The following is a 19,711-nucleotide window of genomic DNA, read 5'->3' as shown; positions in this document are numbered from 1 at the left end:
CGAGGGGAACTCCCAAGGATTTTTTTTAATATCTCTTAGAGAATATGTACTCTCTACTTTTGTAATTCTGATTTGGTTCAACTTCAAATTCATATATCCGTTTTTTTCCTTATGGCTCACACATGAGGCATCTGGAAGTTCCCAGGCTAGGGGTCAAAAAAGAGCTATAGTTGCCAGCCTACACCACAGCCACAGCAATGCCGGATCTGAGCTGTGACTGAAACCTAAATAGCTCAGAGCAACACCTGATCCTTAACCCACTGAGGAAGTCCAGGGATCAAACCCACAACCTCAGGGATACTAGTCATGTTTGTTACCACTGAGACACAAGGGGAACTCCTCATATATCCATTTTTAAAAGTCATACATTTAAAATAATTAACTTTCCTTCTGTGACATTCAAATGCCACCCCCTCAATGTAAAGACCACTTAAAAATAATTACCAACCACCAATTATATTTATAATATTCTCATTTGACATAAGCTAGATTTTTCATTTATTGTACTAGTTATGTTAACTTATGCAAGGTAAGTACACTGAATTATTCTGTGTAAACCAACATTTTATGTAAGAAGTATTTCTTTCAAACATGCATTAGAATCTTTACTGGCAAACTAAAATTCAAATAGATGGTATAGTATAAGCTTTGTGTTTTTCTGTCTGTTTTTCCTATTTTAAATTTCTATCAATAATTCATTCATTTGAAACTGATATATTAAAGCAATTGACTTGTGTCAATAATTAAATATTCCCTAAATAGAAATGTTGAGGACAAAATCTCCTTGTTTGCTAAAACTTAGAAGATATCAGAGTCTTTTTATTTCTAACTTCCAGTAATTTTATATTTTATTCCCAAACCGTAAAAAACAAAATTGACAAGCCTCTGGCTAGACTCACCAAGAAGACCGAAAAATTATTAACTTTACTTGAAAGGATCATCTTCACCCATGAACAATTATGATATTTAATTTTGAATTTTTGTATTACTTCATTCTATTTCCATCAATTCCACTCCTTTTATCATCTGAAATATTGATCCATCTATTTAAAACAGCATAGGGTAGGGCCCAGGAGAAGTAAAATAAGCCTTAGAAAATATCAAATTGAAGAAAACTGAAAATATTAAACTAGGATAAGAAAGATGAGTAAAAACCCATACTATTTATCTTGCTATCAAGAAGATGTTAGTTTATTACCTGTTATGTTACACTTGTTCTAGGAATAATTGTTTATATTTGAAGTAGTTTATTAGAAAAATAAAATAAAACCAATAGGTTACAATAGAATTCTTAGTCATATGTGAACTATGCTGCCTGCATATTCTAGAGTATCAAAGATTTTAACAAATAGTACAGTAAATTTGGGGGAATTATAAAATGTACTGGAAAGCTAAATTAAAGTTTATATTTTTGTCAGGTATACAATTCACGCTTTCTATTTGCTCCCGTATAAATCACATAAAGAGCCAATATCAATTAAATAATCCAGTTTATCAAAAATATTTAGCAAATACCTAAAGGAAGCAATATATTCACTATACCTGTAAGTGGAGATTAGTAAAACAGAATCCAAGAAATATAAAAGAGTGCATAGGAGTTCCCGTCGTGGCGCAGTGGTTAACGAATCCGACTAGGAACCATGAGGTTGCGGGTTCGGTCCCTGCCCTTGCTCAGTGGGTTGACGATCCGGCGTTGCCATGAGCTGTGGTGTAGGTTGCAGACGCGGCTCGGATCCCGCGTTGCTGTGGCTCTGGCGTAGGCCGGTGGCTACAGCTCCGATTCAACCCCTAGCCTGGGAACCTCCATATGCCGCGGGAGCGGCCCAAGAAATAGCAACAACAACAACAACAACAACAAAAAAAAAAAAAAAAAAAAAAAAAAGAGTGCATAAATGTTAAATATTGCATCTGGAGAATTATGTATGTAACTGTCTATATACAATCATAGAGGAGGCTATACAATAATTATTCTGACAATATTTAAAAAGACTTTAGGAGTGATTCCTTTCTTCATTTAGGTTGTTATCTTTTGGAAATAGGAAATAATGTGCTTTTTCAGCTGTATACATGCTTCTCAGATATTACCTTGAATTATCTAAAAAAGTTGAGAACAGGGTTATTAGGTTTAAACAATGTAAATATATTCTTTTTCCCATATAATGCCACTGGAAATTAAGTTTACCTGATTACCATTTTTCTGAAGGTCATATATTTTTGTCTAGATGCAGAATTTATACCCCAAATCATTTAAATTAAAATTATGCATACCAACTATCTCAATTTTACTGACATCTGGAATTCTCATCCTACCACTAAAATAAGTGCAGTACTTTTGCAATGATAAATAATTGCTTTTTATACAAAAATGGATTGCTACTGTTATTAATTTTATCTCATTCAACTGTGCATGATTAAATCCATAGCTATGGATTTAAATGGTCTTTTCAAAAATGAAATTTTCAATTCCAAGCTGAGATCAGTACAAACTATCTGAAAGTTTTTGTTTTTAAACAAGAAGAGGATCCAAAGCCTCTTATCTCTCATAGTAATTATTTTAATCAAAAGCCTAGGAAAACACATTTTGTTTACTATAGATAAGTCTGTTAGATGTTTCTGAAGTAATGAATATATTCTTATTAAAAAGATCTTCTTTCCAGCACATCAGTACTTTTCTGTGCTGAGGCAAGTTATAATCAGGTGTCTCCTTGGTAACAACATTAATCAGAAGAGCTTAAACTCTTGAATGATTTGCCACAGTAACTATGTTTTCATTTTCCTCTTTGTGTTTTTTTTTTTTTTTGGTTGATGATAACTTTTTTTGTATAAAAATAAAAACTTCATTACTAGTTAAAAATAACATATAAAACAAAAATATTTTTTGTCTTACAATCCTTTTTGCTCACTACTAAAAAATGCAGACATTTTGAGTATAATTTTTGCTTTATTTTCGAAAAAATTTCAGTAAAAAAAATATGCTTCTTTTAACTATTTCCCAGTAACTAATGGAGTAAAACTTTCTTAGGAACTTTATAAATACATTAAAGAACATTTTCTTTCTTTTTTTTTATATTGGCATTTTAACTTTATTTATTTATTTTTTAATTTATTTTTTCCACTGTACAGCTTGGGGACCAAGTTACACTTACATGTATAAGTAAGTGTAACTTGGTCCTCCTCCCTTTGTTTTGTTGCAATATAAGTATCTAGATATAGTTCTTAATGCTACTCAGCAGGATCTCCTTGTAAATCCATTCCAAGAGCAACAGTTTGCATCCCATAACCCCAAGCTCCTGATCCCTTCCACTCCCTCCCTCTCCCTCCCTCTCCTATCAAGCAGCCACAAGTCTATTTTCTAAGCCCAATGATTTTATCTTCTGTGGAGATGTTCATTTGTGCTGGATATTAGATTCCAGTTATAAGTGATATCATATGTTATTTGTCTTTGTCTTTCTGACTTATTTCACTCAGTATGAGAGTCTCTAGTTCTATCCATGTTACTGCAAATGGCATTATGTTGTTCTTTTTTGTGGCTGAATAGTATTCCATTGTGTATATATACCCCATCTTCCTAATCCTATCATCTGTTGATGGACATTTGGGTTGTTTCCATGTCCTGGCTATTGTGAATAGGTCTGCAATGAACATGCGGGTGCATGTGTCTTTTTCAAGGAAAGTTTTGTCTAGATATACACCCAAGAGTGGGATTGCAGGGTCATATGGAAGTTCTACGTATAGATTTCTAAGGTATCTCCAAATTGTTCTCCATAGTGGCTGTACCAATTTACGTTCCCACCAGCAGTGCAGGAGGGTTCCATTTTCTCCACAACCCCTCTAGTGCTTGTTATTTGTGAACTTATTAATGATGGCCATTCTGACTGGTATGAGGTGGTATCTCATGGTAGTTTTGATTAGCATTTCTCTTATAATCAGTGATGTTGAGCATTTTTTCATGTATTTGTTGGCCATCTGTATATCTTCCTTGGAGAACAGTCTATTCAGGTCTTTTGACCATTTTTCCATTGGGTGATTGGCTTTTTTGCTGTTGAGTTGTATAAGTTGCTTGTATATTCTGGAGATTAAACCCTTGTCCGTTGCATCATTTGAAACTATTTTCTCCCATTCTGAAAGTTGTCTTTTTGTTTTCATTTTGGTTTCCTTTGCTGTGCAAAAGCTTTTCAGTTTGATTAGATCCCATGGGTTTATTTTTGCTCTTATTTCTGTTGCCTTGGGAGACTGACCTGAGAAAATATTCATGAAGTTGTTGTCAGAGAGTGTTTTGCCTATGTTAAAGAACATTTTCATTAATGGTAAAACCTGCCAAATATTTTGAACATCTGTAGACATGTACCTCTTATTGGGGAAATTAAGTTTAAATTATATATTACTTACATTACATTACATATGTCATATATATTACATATAGGTAGTCACATATATTACATGTATGAAAAACATATACAAAAAGATATGAAAACATCACACATATATGAAGAAATGATAACATTAATTAGAAAACTATGCTGACCATGGTATTATGGTTTCATTATATATATTTAACCATTGATAAATTTTGTAAACATTTGCTGTTGTTTTTTTGCATAAATAAGTCAATGATTTTATTGAGTTTGCTTTTATAATAAGTTACTTCATAAACAAAAATATGAACCATTTCAATTTATGAATTTTTGGATGGCAGAGTGTACTCTAGCCCATTATAGGAAAAGCAGCAAAAAAGATATCAAAAGCATGTTACAGATTTCAGATTTGGTGATGCTCTGCTTTATATTACACATAAAACTGCTAGTTCTAATACAAATGTAAGCTTTGATGAATTATGTATTCAGTGATTCAAAGGTTCTATGTTTGCATCATCCTGCCATGTCCCTCAATGATATAGCCTACTTGTGAGTATGATTATTTGCTATTGGTGAAATTGATCTTACACAATTTTGACATTTTTAGTTAAAAAATAACCATAATCATTTTCCATTTCTATTGCATATAAAAATTAAAACCAATATTACTCTGGGTTTTTGAATGTTTCTATCAGAATATTGTTACAAACTATGTACAGACTCTTACGAGTTTATTGGGCAAGTTTATATTTGCTTTCACAAAGCAGTTTTATAATGTTTCCTACATTCTTTGATATATTTTTAATGAGAGGAGCTTTTCCTCTGCCCTTTGAAAACTCAATCTAATGATCTTATGAACACTTAAGTCATAAAGTAGCCTATATGTTATTTTTAGCTTCCAAATATTCTCAATTGAGATATTAATATATCTAGCCTGATAAGAAGCATGTATCCAAATTTGACATACGGTTTGGTGGGCTTGCTTCATGCTTATATTAGTTTTCTACTATTACATAACAAATCATTGTAAATTCAGCCACTTTGTTTTTTTAAGTTTTATTGAAGTATAGTTGATTTACAAAGTTGTGGTAAGTGCTGCTGTACAACAAATTTATTCAGTTATACGTGCACACACATCCATTCTCTTTTATATTTTTTTCTACATAGATTACCTCAGAATATTGAGTAGATCTCTCTGTTGGCCAATCAGTCCTTATACCTCAATGAACATATGCCAATACCAAACCCCCAATCCACCCGCCACCAACTTGTCCCATTTGGTAACCATATATTTTTCAAAGTCTGTGAGTCTCTTTCTGTTCTGCATATAAGTTCATTTTTTTTTTAGATTCCACATATAAGTGATATCATATGATGTTTGTCTTTCGCTCTCCAACTGCACTTAGTATGATAATCACTTAGTACGTCAACTCAAGTTGCTGCAAATGACATTATTTCATTCTTTTATACAGTGAGTAATATTCCATTGTATGTATGTACCATATCTTCTTTATCCATTCCTTTGTCAATAGGCATTTATGTTGCTTCTATGTTATGGTTATTGTAAATAGTGCTTCAGTGAATTTTGGGTGCATGAATCTATTTTTTTAATCTTTATTTATATATATATAGTTTTCTATTGTACAGCACGGTGACCCAGTTACACTTACATGTATACATTCTTTTTTCTCACATTACATGTTCCATCATAAGTGACTAGATAGAGTTCCCAGTGCTATATGGCAGGATCCCATTGCTAATCCATCCCGAAAGCAACATTTTTCTTTCTGAGTTATGGTTTTCTCTGGATAGATGCCCAAGTTTGCTCGATCATATGGTAGTTCTATTTTTAGTTTTTTGAGGAATCTCCATACTGTTCCCACAGTGGTTGCACCAATTTACACTCCCAATAACAGTATACGAGAGTTCCCTTTTACCCACACCCTCTCTAGTATTTATTGCTAAATAGACTTTTAGATGATGGCCATTCTAAGGTGGTACCTCATAGAGACTCTGATTTGCATTTCTCTAATAATGATATTGAGCATCTAATAGTGATGTTGAACATATTTTCATGTGCTTTCTGGCCACCTCTATGTCTTCTTTGGAGAAATGTCTGTTTAAATCCTCTGCTCGTTTTTGATTGGGTTGTTTGTTTATATGATATTGATCTGAAGGAGGTGTCTGTATACTTTGGAAATTATTCCCTTGTCCATAACTTTGTTTGCAAGTATGTTCTACTGTTATATGGGTTGAGGAAAGCTCTCTGCTTTTAAAGGGCTTATTCTATGGATGATCTGGCTAGGACCTTCCCATGTTAAAGACAGCTGGTTAATATCCTTACTTACATCTGCAAAATCTCTCTGCTGGGTATTACAACATAGCTATGGAACTTACACCATGGTCATGGAGGCTATCTTAGAATGCTGCTACCACAATACTGGAGGCACGTTAGGCATCTTTACTTCCTTAACACCAGCATTCCTTCTGTGGTTTCTGATCTCTCTGCTGTGAGACTTGTTGGGGCAATGGGGAAAAAAAAAGTGATAAGCAGACTGAAAATATCATAGTTGATCATTTCTATTATAAATTGGCTTCTCACTTTTTGTACTTGACAGTGGTTTCAAGCTAATCATTTCTTAATGAGTGCCTTGAAATGTTTTTAGAAATGTCTTAAATTGGAAAGAGTCCTTTCACTTATAATTCCTTAATAGGGATGTGAGCTTGAGATGTGATGCTTCAAACTTTATTCTTACTTCTCAAGACTGAGAAAATTCAGGGTCTATTTGTTCCCATATAAATTAGGGGAGGGAGTGGGAGGGATCAGGAGCTTGGGCTTATCAGACACAACTTAGAATAGATTTACAAGGAGATCCTGCTGAATAGCATTGAGAACTTTGTCTAGATACTCATGTTGCAACAGAAGAAAGGGTGGGGGAAAAATGTAATTGTAATGTATACATGTAAGGATAACCTGACCCCCTTGCTGTACAGTGGGAAAATAAAAAAAAATTATTAAAAAAAAAAAGAATTGTTTTCCATAGTTCTGTGAAAAAAATACCACTAGAATTCTGGTAGGGGTTGTGTTGAACCTGTTGGAGGCTTTAAGTAGCATGGGCATTTAACAATATTAATTTTTTTAATGCATGAGTATGTATTATTTTTCCACTTCTTTTTGTCTTCTTAAGCTCCTTCATCAATATCTTATAGTTTTCATTGTATAGGTCTTTCATTTCCTTGGCTAAATTTATTTCAAGGTATTCTATTTTTTGATGCAGTTGTACTAGGATTGCTTTCCTGATTTCTCTTTTGGATAGTTTGTTGTTAATGAATGGAAGTATAATTGACTTTGTGTGTTGGTTTTATATGCTGTAACTTTCCTGAATTCATTTATTATTTCTAACAGTTTTTGAGGAGTTTTAAGTATTGTCTCTATATAATATCATTAACAAATAGAGTTAAAGACAGTTTTACTTCTTTCTTTCTAATTTGTATTTTTTTCCCCAAATTGCCCTGGCTAGGACCTCCAGTACTATGGTGAATAATAGTGGCTGAGTGGGTATACTGAGTGGTCTAATATTTGATCTTTAGAAAAAATTTTTCAGCTTATCATTGAGTATTATATTAGCCGTGGACTTACTATATATAACCATTATCTTCAGGGATTTTTTCCCTCTTATTAATTGAAAATTTTTAGTATAAATAGATGTTGAATTTTTCAAATACATTTTTTTAATCTTTTGAATTGAGTATATGATTTTTATCCTTTGCTTTATTAATGTAATATATCACATTGATTAATTTGCAGATATTGAACTATACTTGAATCTTTGGAATATATTCCACCTTATGATGATGTATGCTCATGTTAATGTATTGTTGAATTCAGTTTGCTAATATTTTGCTGAGACTTTTGCATCGATTCTCATCAAAGATATTGCCCTGGAATTTTCTTATCTTATAGTGTTTACATCCAGTTAAATTCATGATATTTTCCACTTTTACTAGATTCCCAGAAAGAATAATGTCACACTTGCCTGTAATTGTTGTAGCTTCTTTACCTAGATAAACTCACATTATTAATTCTTCCTTACTCTCCCTATTTTTTTTACTTTAATAAAATTTTAGTTATGATTACATATTTACCTTATATCAGATTTTTAACTATATTTAAAATTTTAAAAATATAAAAATACATCAAGTATATAATATGGAAGTGGATGGATTCATTAGTTCAATAGTAAAGAAAGGTAGAGTTTAGATATGTTTTTAATGAATAGAGTTAAATACTGTCTGGTGTTTTTCTCTTAAAAAAAAAGCAAGTTTTATTGAAAAGTAGACTTTTCTGAAGCTGATTATTAATGACTAGTACTGCTCCTACTGACCCAGAATTATAGAAGCGTCAGCTCAATAGATTTAGCTGAGACCACCAACCACATAGATATATTGAAATATATAGTTGACCCTGACTACAAATAACTTAATTTGAAATGCAGCCAGGCAGCATTTTGGCTTTAGTGCATAATTTCAGAGTTCATGATGCCTCTCTTGCTTACTTAGACATGAAAAATTTTGATAACTATAATTAGTTCAGTTTTAGTCCTTAACCTTCATAGGTTTTGATACTTCAAACTTGTAATTATATAATGCCTTACTCATGAATGTACATTCAGCCCAAATTTTGACAGGTCATATAAAGTTATAGGCAATATATTATCTTCACTTAGAAAAGGGGTTTTGTATGATTTGTAATTGTGATTATCTAAAAACAAAAGGAAATTAATGTAAAGTTTTAGCTAATAGAATAGGAAATTATCAATCCATGACAGAGTGCCTTGCTGCTTTAGCAGACAGTAAAATATTAATCAGACATCAGCAGAGCTTCTTTGTCTGCCTGCTTGTATCTCTCACGTGTCCTATCTCAATAAACCAATTTCTTGCCAAAAAATTATTAATCAAATCTCAAAAGTTCAAATCAACCCAAATATTGATGAAAGTCCTGTATTTCTTAAACATAGTTTTTGAATTAATTCACACAAAATTTCAGGCCAAGTTTCTCCATAAAACCTATGCTTCAGTATCTTTAGACAGACTTGAAATTTATGTATATGGATTGCATAATATATCTATTACACAAATGTAATTTTATAAAATTATAATTGGATTATATTTCTGATAAATTTTAAAGTTTATAAGTTACAAAGCTTGCTCAATTATTGGAAACAAAAATAGTTTACATCCGATTAACTCAATGTTACAGCTTATAATTCCAAATATATTTTATAGTACAGTATTTTTATCTTTTGGTTATTTATATCATTTGAAAAAACTAATTCCTTACAAAATACTGGAGTTCCCGTCATGCTGCAGCGGAAACGAATCCTACTATGAACCATGAGGTTGCAGTTTCAATCCCTGGCCTTGCTCAGTGGATTAAGGATCCTACGTTGCTGTGAGCTGTGGTGTAGGCTGGTAGCTGTAGCTCCAATTAGACCCCTACCCTGGGAAGCTCCATATGCCACAGGTATGGCCATAAAAAGCAAAAATAAAAACAAAAACAAAATTATGATCTCTTACAAATAATTCATGAAAAAGAAAATGAAAATATAATTAATACTGTGCTCCATCAATAGGTACATGGCAGTTATAGCCACAGAAATATAATAATTAAAGTGAATAGCAGAGTTCCCATTGAGGCACAGTGGAAACGAATCTGGCTAGGAACCATGAGGTTGTGGGTTCGATCCCTGGCCTTGCTCAATGGGTTAAGGATCCAGCGTTGCCCTGAGCTGTGGTGTAGGTCACAGATGCGGCTCAGATTTCGCATTGCTGTGGCTCTGGTGTAGGCCAGCGGCTACAGCTCCGATTCGACCCCTAGCCTGGGAACCTCCATATGCCGTGGGAGTGGCCCTAGAAAAGGCAAAAATAAATAAATAAATAAATAAATAAATAAATAAATAAAGTGAATAGCTACTTTATACTTTATCTGTCTTGTATTGTGCCACATTGTTTTTCAAGAGTATTTCTGGTATTGTATGGTATTGCATGATTGCTAAATATTGAATATCACTCAGTTTTTCAGGAAAGCATTTAAGTAAAATGTATCTGGTAATTTGATAAAATCACTTCTATTTAGAGTTATGCACAAATAATAGAAGCACTGCATTTTAAAATCTGTTTGCTTAAACTGAGATCCTAATAGTGAAAATTTTAATAAAAGGAGATATCACTGAGGATTTTTGTTCTTATTTCCCATATCTGCTTCTTCTACCATGTTCTAGACCATTATGCTTATATGGAAGATATTGACTAGTGGTTTCACAATCTTCCTTTTCTCTTTCTAAGCACAGAAGAAGGTTTAATTCCCCAGTCTTCAGTGCAATTAGGTTGCAGCCATATTACTGGCTCAGGTTAATAGAATAGAAGGAAATTATCATAGCCTGGCTCTGAAAGATATCATCCTCTGTGATCTTATACTCTGTTTGAAAGTGAACTTCTCTAAGATTGCTGAGTCACATGATGGTGGGAACTTGGAGCCTTGAATCCTTTTCTTGGATAGAATTGTTTTTGCTTATAAAAACATTTCAACTAGGAACATCTGTATTAGACTTTGTGTAAGTGACAAACATGTGTTGAGTAAACAACCAAGATTTGCTTTGTTTGTATAAAAACTAGAAGTGCTACCCTGAGTCATACAACTGGCAAAATGCAAGATTTTTTTAGGAGTTCTTAGAAAAGTAAGAATTCCCAAATTAGGACATGAAATGAATCTTCTTTTCATGATAATTCTTTAATTCTTAACATCTTAGAAAAATACTCGCAAAGATTTTCAAGGAACATTTTTGAATAAGAAAATATATGGGCATAAGGAAAGTATATGCTAAGCTTTAGATAAGATTTTGAATTATATTTGATTAATTTTATAATAAGTATTTATATACAATAGATGGCAGAAACATAATTTCAGCGGTTTTAAAAAACTAGTGTAATTAAAAATCTCCTGACAAAATTTTTAAAAATCTGCTTATACTTTAGTTATATATTTCTAGAACATAACAAATGCTCTAGAGTATTCAGTGTGTTGTCTGTTAACACACAGAGAAGTAAGTAGAATTTAGTACATTTCAAAGAGAAAGCAAAAAGTTAGACAAATCAATAATCAAAATTAGTCTCAATAGACTATGTTTGATGAATTTCTACAAAGATTTACTAGAAAATGACTAGAAATATTTGCAAGCAAAGTTATTAGTAAATCTACTGAGAATGTTCACAACAGTAATCTTTTCTAAAGGCACAGAATTCATTATAAATATGTATACATATTACACAGATTCTCTTTTCTTAGGATGTTATGTCATAAATGCTGAATTAAAGCTATTAAATGGAAATATTGGTTTAGAAAACAGTCCAAAATCTCAAAGAAAAAAATGAAGTGCATTATTACATGCAAGGCAAACTTTCATCCTTTATTTTTTAAATGTCTTAGAGCACTCCACAATACTGCTTATAGTTACCATAAGCCAGGTTTTAGGATAAGGTTTAGAATTTTTTACCATATTATTAGTTACCATATATTAGGAATTTCATTTGAGTTAAATTTTTAAAGTGTATTCCACAGGAGTATTGATTTCTTTCCTAATGCTTTCCTGATTTGCTAGTAGGAAATACATTCATGATCCCATGTCTGTCTACTTTCAGGCATGCTGAATATTCTGGACAGTCATTAGTGAAAGGGTACGTAGATTTGTAGACAGAGGAGTTACTCTGTATTTAAATACTATTAATAGTTTACTATTTAACTATATGATAGATAACAATTTAGGAAATAATGTAAGGAAAGGAATTGTACATCAAGTAATAACAGAGATGATATTTCTGTGGTTGCTGAGACTTCTGTGTTATTTATATATTGGGCTATGGTATTGTGCTGTATCTTTCTGCTAGGCTCATTTAATGTTTACAACAACACACATTATTTTATTGGAGTTGGAAAAAATAAGAGATATTTTTTAAAATAAGAGAATATCTGAAGACAAATTAACAAATATGTATATAAATAACATCTATAGGGATTTATAACTAAGGTATTCTGGGAATGCGGTCTTCCTTGGGACTTGACAGCCAATTGGTTCAGAAAGTAAACAGAGAGAAGACAGATACTCAGTTGGTAAATTGGAGAGGTCAGATGTAGGGATAAGGAATGCATAATTGGAGAACATGAGTTAGGACTCTAGATAAGATTATCTGGGGAGTTCCCGTCGTGGCGCAGTGGTTAACGAATCCGACTAGGAACCATGAGGTTGCGGGTTCGATCCCTGCCCTTGCTCAGTGGGTTAACGATCCAGCGTTGCCGTGAGCTGTGGTGTAGGTTGCAGACACGGCTCGGATCCCGCGTTGCTGTGGCTCTGGCGTAGGCCGGTGGCTACAGCTCCGATTCAACCCCTAGCCTGGGAACCTCCATATGCCGCGGGAGCGGCCCAAGAAATAGCAACAATAATAACAACAACAACAACAACAAAAAAAAAAAAAAAAAAAAAAAAAAAGACAAAAAAAAAGATTATCTGGGCAGCACATCAGGAAATGAGATTAAAATTGATGTGCAAAAATGGGTGAATAGCCTGAAAAATCAAAATTAGAGTAAGAACAGTAAAGTAGAGTGTAGTATTTTGCCAAAGTCTTTGGCACTAAGATGCTTTCTAGATAGTCTTACAGAGTATGGTCAGTATCCAATCCAAAAGGTGAATTTATGTAATTCTGCAGACAAATGATGTTCTTGTCACCTGGTCAGGGTGGATAACTCAAGGGAAAGGGAGGAAGGCAATTTTTACCATCTTGTATGTTTGCAAATTAGGGGTGAGTAAAGGATGTCCAAATTCCATCCATATATACATACATACATTCATTCATCTATCATTGGGTCAGGTAAGATATAATTTTGAGCACTTGCACTATCCAGGCATTCTTCCAGGTGTTAGGAGAATGGCACCTGAAAAGAACTCTAATATCATCAGTTCACATTATAAAGTAATAGATAGACAATACACAATTAAACACAAAAGTGGGAAATGTAATGGTTATTTCAGATGAGTAAGACAAAATGATAACAGGAGTTATACTAGAGAATGCTTAGATGTACTTCTTTAGCTGTGGGTCCTCTTCTCTGAGAAAGTTAAATTTGAGGTAAGACCTGCATGTTGAAAAAGATCCAAGGAGTTCCCATTTTAGTGCAGTGGAAATGAATCCAACTGGTATCCATGAGGATGCAGGTTCGATTCCTGGCCTCACTCAGTGGGTCCGGAATCTGAACTGCCATATGCTGCAATTGTGGCCCTAAAAGCAAAAAAAAAAAAAAAAAAAAAAAAAGAAAACAATAAAATAAAACAAAAAACAAGAAAAAGAAAAAAAATTAAGGAAAAGATCCAATAATAGCCTGAAGATCTGGAGTGGAGATGAACATTTTAAGCTGAAGGAAGAAGTACAGGCACAAAGGTTTTGAGAAAGGTAAAATTGTGGCATGAATATCAAAAGAATATTGAAGCAGTCATATGGATGTAGGAAGGAGAGAAGTCTGGAGACATAGAAAGTGGTAAGAAGATGTAAGATTCACCAGGCCATGATAATATTCTTGTTTGAAGAGAAATGCTTGAAGAGAGTTTAAGAAAGATTTTTACGGGAACTATGGTCAATAACCTTGGAAAACTTCACATGCTATAGAATATACTGCAGATTAGCATTTTATAGGCTCTAAAAACTGCAGTTAAGAAACTATTTAACTTTTAGCTTAGGAGCTTTCAACTTGAGAACCAATTTGTTTATAATCAAGTCTAGGCTTTCTGGTTGAGAATAGTGAGAATAGTAACCTTTGTTCTTATCTACATTATGTTTTCTCTCCATTCCAAAACATATTATTTAATCCAATCAAGTTGAACACTTAAGGTTCCTTCCCCCATAGCAGATGTTTACATTCATTTCTATAACGTTATGCTCAATGCTAAAAGGCTCTTTTTCTCTCTTAACCTCATATCAAAATCACATTTATCCTCTATGACCTATATAAAAATCTCCTTTTCTATGAAGCTTACACATCCCTTCATTAATTTTATCTTTTGATGAAGAGTGTATGATATAGTAAGAAGATCATGAATGTTTCAGTTAAAAATTCGGTGCTCTAGGGAGTTCCCATAGTGGCTCAGAAGTAATGAGTTGGACTAATATCCATGAGGACATGGGTTTGATCCCTGGCATCGCTCAGTGGGTTAAGGATCTGGTGTTGTTGTGAGCTGTGGTCTAGATTACAGATGAGTCTTGGATCCAGAATTGCTGTGGTTATGGTGTAGGCCAACAGCTACAGCTCCTATTTGACCCCTCGCCTGGCAACTTCCATATGGCACTGGCGTGGTCCTAAAAAGACAAAAATAAACAAAATAAATAAACAAAAAAAGTGCTCTAATTTATCCTTTATAATTTACTGTAAATTGTGATTTTAAGAAGTTACTCTAACCTAATTTCCTAATGTTTTAATAGTAAAACTTGGTATTAAAATAATTAATTTTCGGAAATTTCCTGACACAGCTAAAATCACTTAAAGTGTCTGATACACTTTTAGGCATGCATAGTCACATTTAGGTAACTTATTAGAAATCTCATATTAGTAATTAAAATAGCTAACCCAGTAATTATTTACTGAATTAAATTGCTTTATTTTCTTTTTTTTTTTTTTTTTTTTTTTTTTTGTAATCCTAATGACACTCTTGGTTTAAGGAAGGAAGCCTTATAGAGAATAAGCCATTTGCACATTTGAAAATTATGGAGCCAGATTTCAGACCCAGTTTTGTCCAAAGCCCATACTCTTACCTAGGCTTCTCATTTTATTGAGTAGAAATTGGAATGTTAGAAAGAATGACAAGATTAACTGAGGATACGTGTCCAACATATGTCAGAGCACATCTTGGAAACCAACTATCTTGACTAACATATAATATTAAGCGATTTTGCATCTATTCATTTAATTTATGAGAAGTAGAGTCATTCTATTTTAGGCATAATGGAAAAATACATACCACACTAAAATACTATTTATGGAGGTAATGTTTTTGAAAAAATAAAAATTAAGAAAAATTAAATTCTTTATAATAAAGTAACTTTTATTTGTTTAGAGGAGTGGCTTTAAAATAAAGATCATTTAAAAAGTTTTGGAGTTCCTCCAGTGGGAAAAAAATCAATGAAACTTTGATATATAACTTTTATAAGTCCTATTTATGGTATATTTAGAGATTATTTTTTAAATAAAAAATAATAGATAAAATGTCTGTCATAATTCTTGAGATAATTTGGGCCAAAAAATATGGTCTAGAAGAAAAAACTTTTGATTGTTCACCTATTTATTATTTTAATAGGCATAATTCTCTGCAGTAATCTTCAAAATTTTTGAAGGCACAATTTTATCAATGGAACATTTTTGAAGATATACTTCAATAAATCTATACATATATTATGTACATGCTATTGTATTAATATCTAATGATTGTAATAAAATCAAAGGAGATATTTTTTGTATAAGAGTAAAGTAAATACAAGAAGAAATTCTAATATTTTATTTCCAAACCATATTGCATGCTTTTGTGTAGGAAACCAGAGGTGTATGCACCTTCCTTCAGAGAATACTAGTTTATACATAATGGTAGAAAAAAAGAAGCAAAATATACATTTGGCTTTTAGCCTAATGATGCTGATGACAATGTTTTACGGTTTGAGAAATACAAACTTTAGATTATTTTGCCTCAAAGATAAGAAATGATGAAATCAGATATAACTATGAAAATATCTTTTGAGTTTGGGGATAGGACAATATTTAGAAAACAGGAAATGTTTAATGATTGTGTACAATGTAGGAAAAGTAATTGTGTCATAAAAACTGGAGCTTTTTTAGCCTATTTTTGTGCCTGGAACAGCCTAAAGTTTTACAAATATTTTTGAATGGGTTTTCATAAGAGTTAAGTAAGGAGAAATAGTAGTGTTATAATAAAAGAATGAAGTCAGTAGAGATGATAACAATATCTAAAAATGTCATTCTTCAGTCACCTGAAACAAAATTGCTAAGAATTACTTTCGTCGTGTTAGAGGTAATTGTAACCAAATTCATGCAACAAATAGTAAATTGAATAAGGATTTCTATTTCTCTACTTGAAATGCCATTGCGTTTATCCAGCTATGACTATATTGTATCACAAGAGTGACATATCTGAAAAACAAAACAGACTTAGGAGTTTCCCATGGGTTGTGGAGAGGAATAAGGTAAAACAACGTCCCTGTGATCCATTTATCTTTACTAGGGATATGATTTAAGGAGAATAAAGAAGGCAGATGATCCAATATAATTCCTTGGTGCTCTTAGGAAATAAACTATTGATATTTGTTAGGAAGAACTCCTTATCAGTGGAATCCTTTTAGAATGATGTCTGGCTATAATACTTGTAATAAACAAACCTAATATACATGATGTTTAATTTTATGGAAAATATCAAATAATATCACATATCTGGACAGTCTGGAGTTTCCTTAAAAAAAGTAAATATAGCACTGTCATATGACCCAGCAATTCCACTTCTGGGCATATATGCAGAGAAAATGACAATTTGTAAAGATGCATACACCCAAGTGTTTGTTGCAGCCTATTTAAAAAGCCAAGATATGGAAGCAACCTAAATGTCCATCAACAGAGGAATGGATAAAGAAGATGTGGTACATATTTACAATGGTATATTATTCAGCCATAAAAAAATGAAATAGTGCCATTTGCAGCAACATGGATGTACCTAGAGATTAGCATACTGAGTGAAGTAAGTCAGAGAAATACAAGTATCACATGATATGTGCTCAATCTAATGAAAATGATACAAAATAACTTATCTAAAAAAACAGAAACAAACTCAGTTGTCAAAACCAATCTTATGGTTACCATAGGTTAAACCATTGAGGGAAGGGAAGAATTGGGAGGGTGGAAACAACATATACACACTACTGTATCAAATAGGTGATTAAGTAAAACCTATTATATAGCACAGGAAAATCTACTCATTAATTTGTAATAACCTATATGGGAAAAAATAATGCATATATTTATATGTATGACTGATTCAGTGTGCTATATACCCTAAACTAATATAGCTTTGTAAATCTGCTATAGTCCAATCAAATTAAATTTAAAAATCACCTATCTAGGTATAAACTAAAAATGTTTCATAATCTTTATGTTTCTGGCTCTATGAGGTAACTGACATGTCTTATATGGAGACCTCATCTGGTAGTCTAGACTAGAAATTTTAGGTCTAATAAATGACATAATGACCTGATGGGCATCATTGATATTCCAGATGTCTCCCTACTGTACTTGCACTTGCCACTAGCTTCTATCATTGAACTATATGTAAATATGTAAGTCCAATCTGAAAAATATGAGTCTTAGGTTAGCTCAGGGGAGAGAAGAGGAAAGAAAAGAAAAGAAAATGTAAAAAGTTGAAAATGAAGTAATTAGAGAAAAAAAGAAACTTGAATTTACTAGAACACTGATTTAATCTGGAAGAAAATAAAATATACCCTCTCTATCTTATTGCAAACATAAAATTAATTCCAGTTTATATGAAGAGTTAGAAATACAAAAGTATTCCAAATATTTTTAATAGTTTCTCTTTTTTTTTTCATACTTTAGCTATTTAATGTAACACCGCCCTACTCTGAGGTACTGAAATCCTTCTGCTTTTGGAATATATTGCTGAAAACTTAGTGGCTTCACAAAAGAAATTTGTTATCTTGTAGTTCTGGATGTTGGAATTCTGAAATAGGTGTCACTAGGTGAAAATTAAGGTGTCAGTAGGCCTGTATACCATCTAGAGTGTCCAGGAGAAATCTGCCAGATTCTATAGATTTCATGCATTCCTTTGTTTGTCACTTCTTCCTCCATCTTCAAAGACAGCAGTGTAGTATCTTCAAATCTCTCCCTGACTCTGACACTCTGTCTCATTCTTCCACATTTTTTTAACTATAAAAGGAATTTTATTTATTTAATTTTTTAAATTTTATATTTTAAAGGTTACATTCCATTTACAATTATTATAAAAAATTGGTTATGTTCCCTGTGTTATACAATGCATCTGTGAGCCCATCTTACACCTTATTGTTGTCTCTCCTCCCCTCCCCATTGGTAACTACTAATTTGTTCTCTGTGTCTGTGCGTCTGATTCTTTTTGGTTATATTCACTAGCACATTGTTTAGATTCCATATATGTTATATCATGTATGTCTTTCTCTCTGATTTATTTCACTTAGTGTAATGGCCTCCAAGTCCATCCATGTTGCTGTGAATGACAAAATTTCACTCTTTTTTATGATTGAGTAGTAACCATTGTACATACATATATATGAGATATATATGCACAATGGAATACTACTGTGAAATATATATAAACATATAGTTATATTAATAAACATGTTTTTTTGATGTTAGGTTGTATGAGCTGTTTATACATGTTGAGTACGACCCTTATTAGTTATATAATTTGCAAATATTTTCTCCATTCAGGTAGTCTTTCCATTATGGAGATGGTTTCCTTTGCTATGAAAGAGCTTTCGAGTTTAATTATGGCCCATTTGTCTTTTTTTTTCCTTAATTTTCTTTATTTTAGGAGATGGATTCAAAAATATATTGCTGTGATTTATGTCTAAGAGTGTTCCACCTGGTTTCCCTCCAGGAGTTTTTTAGTATCTGGTCTTACATTTAGGTCTTTAATCCATCTTAAAGTTTGGTTTTTGTTTTGCTTTGTTTTTTGCTGTATATGGTGTTAGAATCCACATTTAAAGGGCCCTTCTGGTTACAATAGGCCCACCTGAATAATCTGGGATAATGTCCCATTTTAAAGTCAGCTGAGTAGCAACCTTAATTCCATTGGCAACCTTAATTCTCCCATGCTTTGTTGCCATGTAACATAATATATTCATAGATCCCAGGGATTAGAAAATAGGGCTTTTTGGAGGAGAGCATTATTCTGTCTACCACAGATAGTATGACAATAAAAACAAAATATGTAATATATGTATATTAATTTCTACATTCAAATGAGCTCTTACAATGTATAGATGGTATTTTTTTTTGTCATCTATACTTTTCCTAATATCTATGGGATGATTATAGACTCCATGCCTGGTGCCCACTCACTCTGGCCTGGCCATATGAATTATCTTGGGCAATGAAATGTAAATTCAAGGATGTGTGTTATGTGTTAGCAGAAAGTTTAAACATCATAGTATGCCCCAACATATTTATTTTTTCTCTCTATGATTATATCTGAAATATTGCAGAT

General features: G+C 32.5%; 1 protein-coding gene across 2 annotated transcripts in view; it reads left to right on the top strand.

Moving 5' to 3' along the window:
- CNBD1 (cyclic nucleotide binding domain containing 1) overlaps positions 1 to 19,711 on the top strand; it is a 563,418-nt gene that overhangs the window by 435,349 nt on the left and 108,358 nt on the right. The window lies entirely within an intron of this gene.

Source organism: Sus scrofa, chromosome 4 (genome assembly GCF_054392235.1).
Source record: "Sus scrofa isolate SSC_HxYL_T2T_F1_AM1 chromosome 4, Sscrofa_HxYL_maternal_Yorkshire_Landrace_v2.0, whole genome shotgun sequence".
Taxonomy (NCBI): Eukaryota; Metazoa; Chordata; class Mammalia; order Artiodactyla; family Suidae; genus Sus; species Sus scrofa.
Note: the sequence above shows the minus strand (reverse complement) of the source record. Positions and strands in the feature narration are given on the sequence as shown.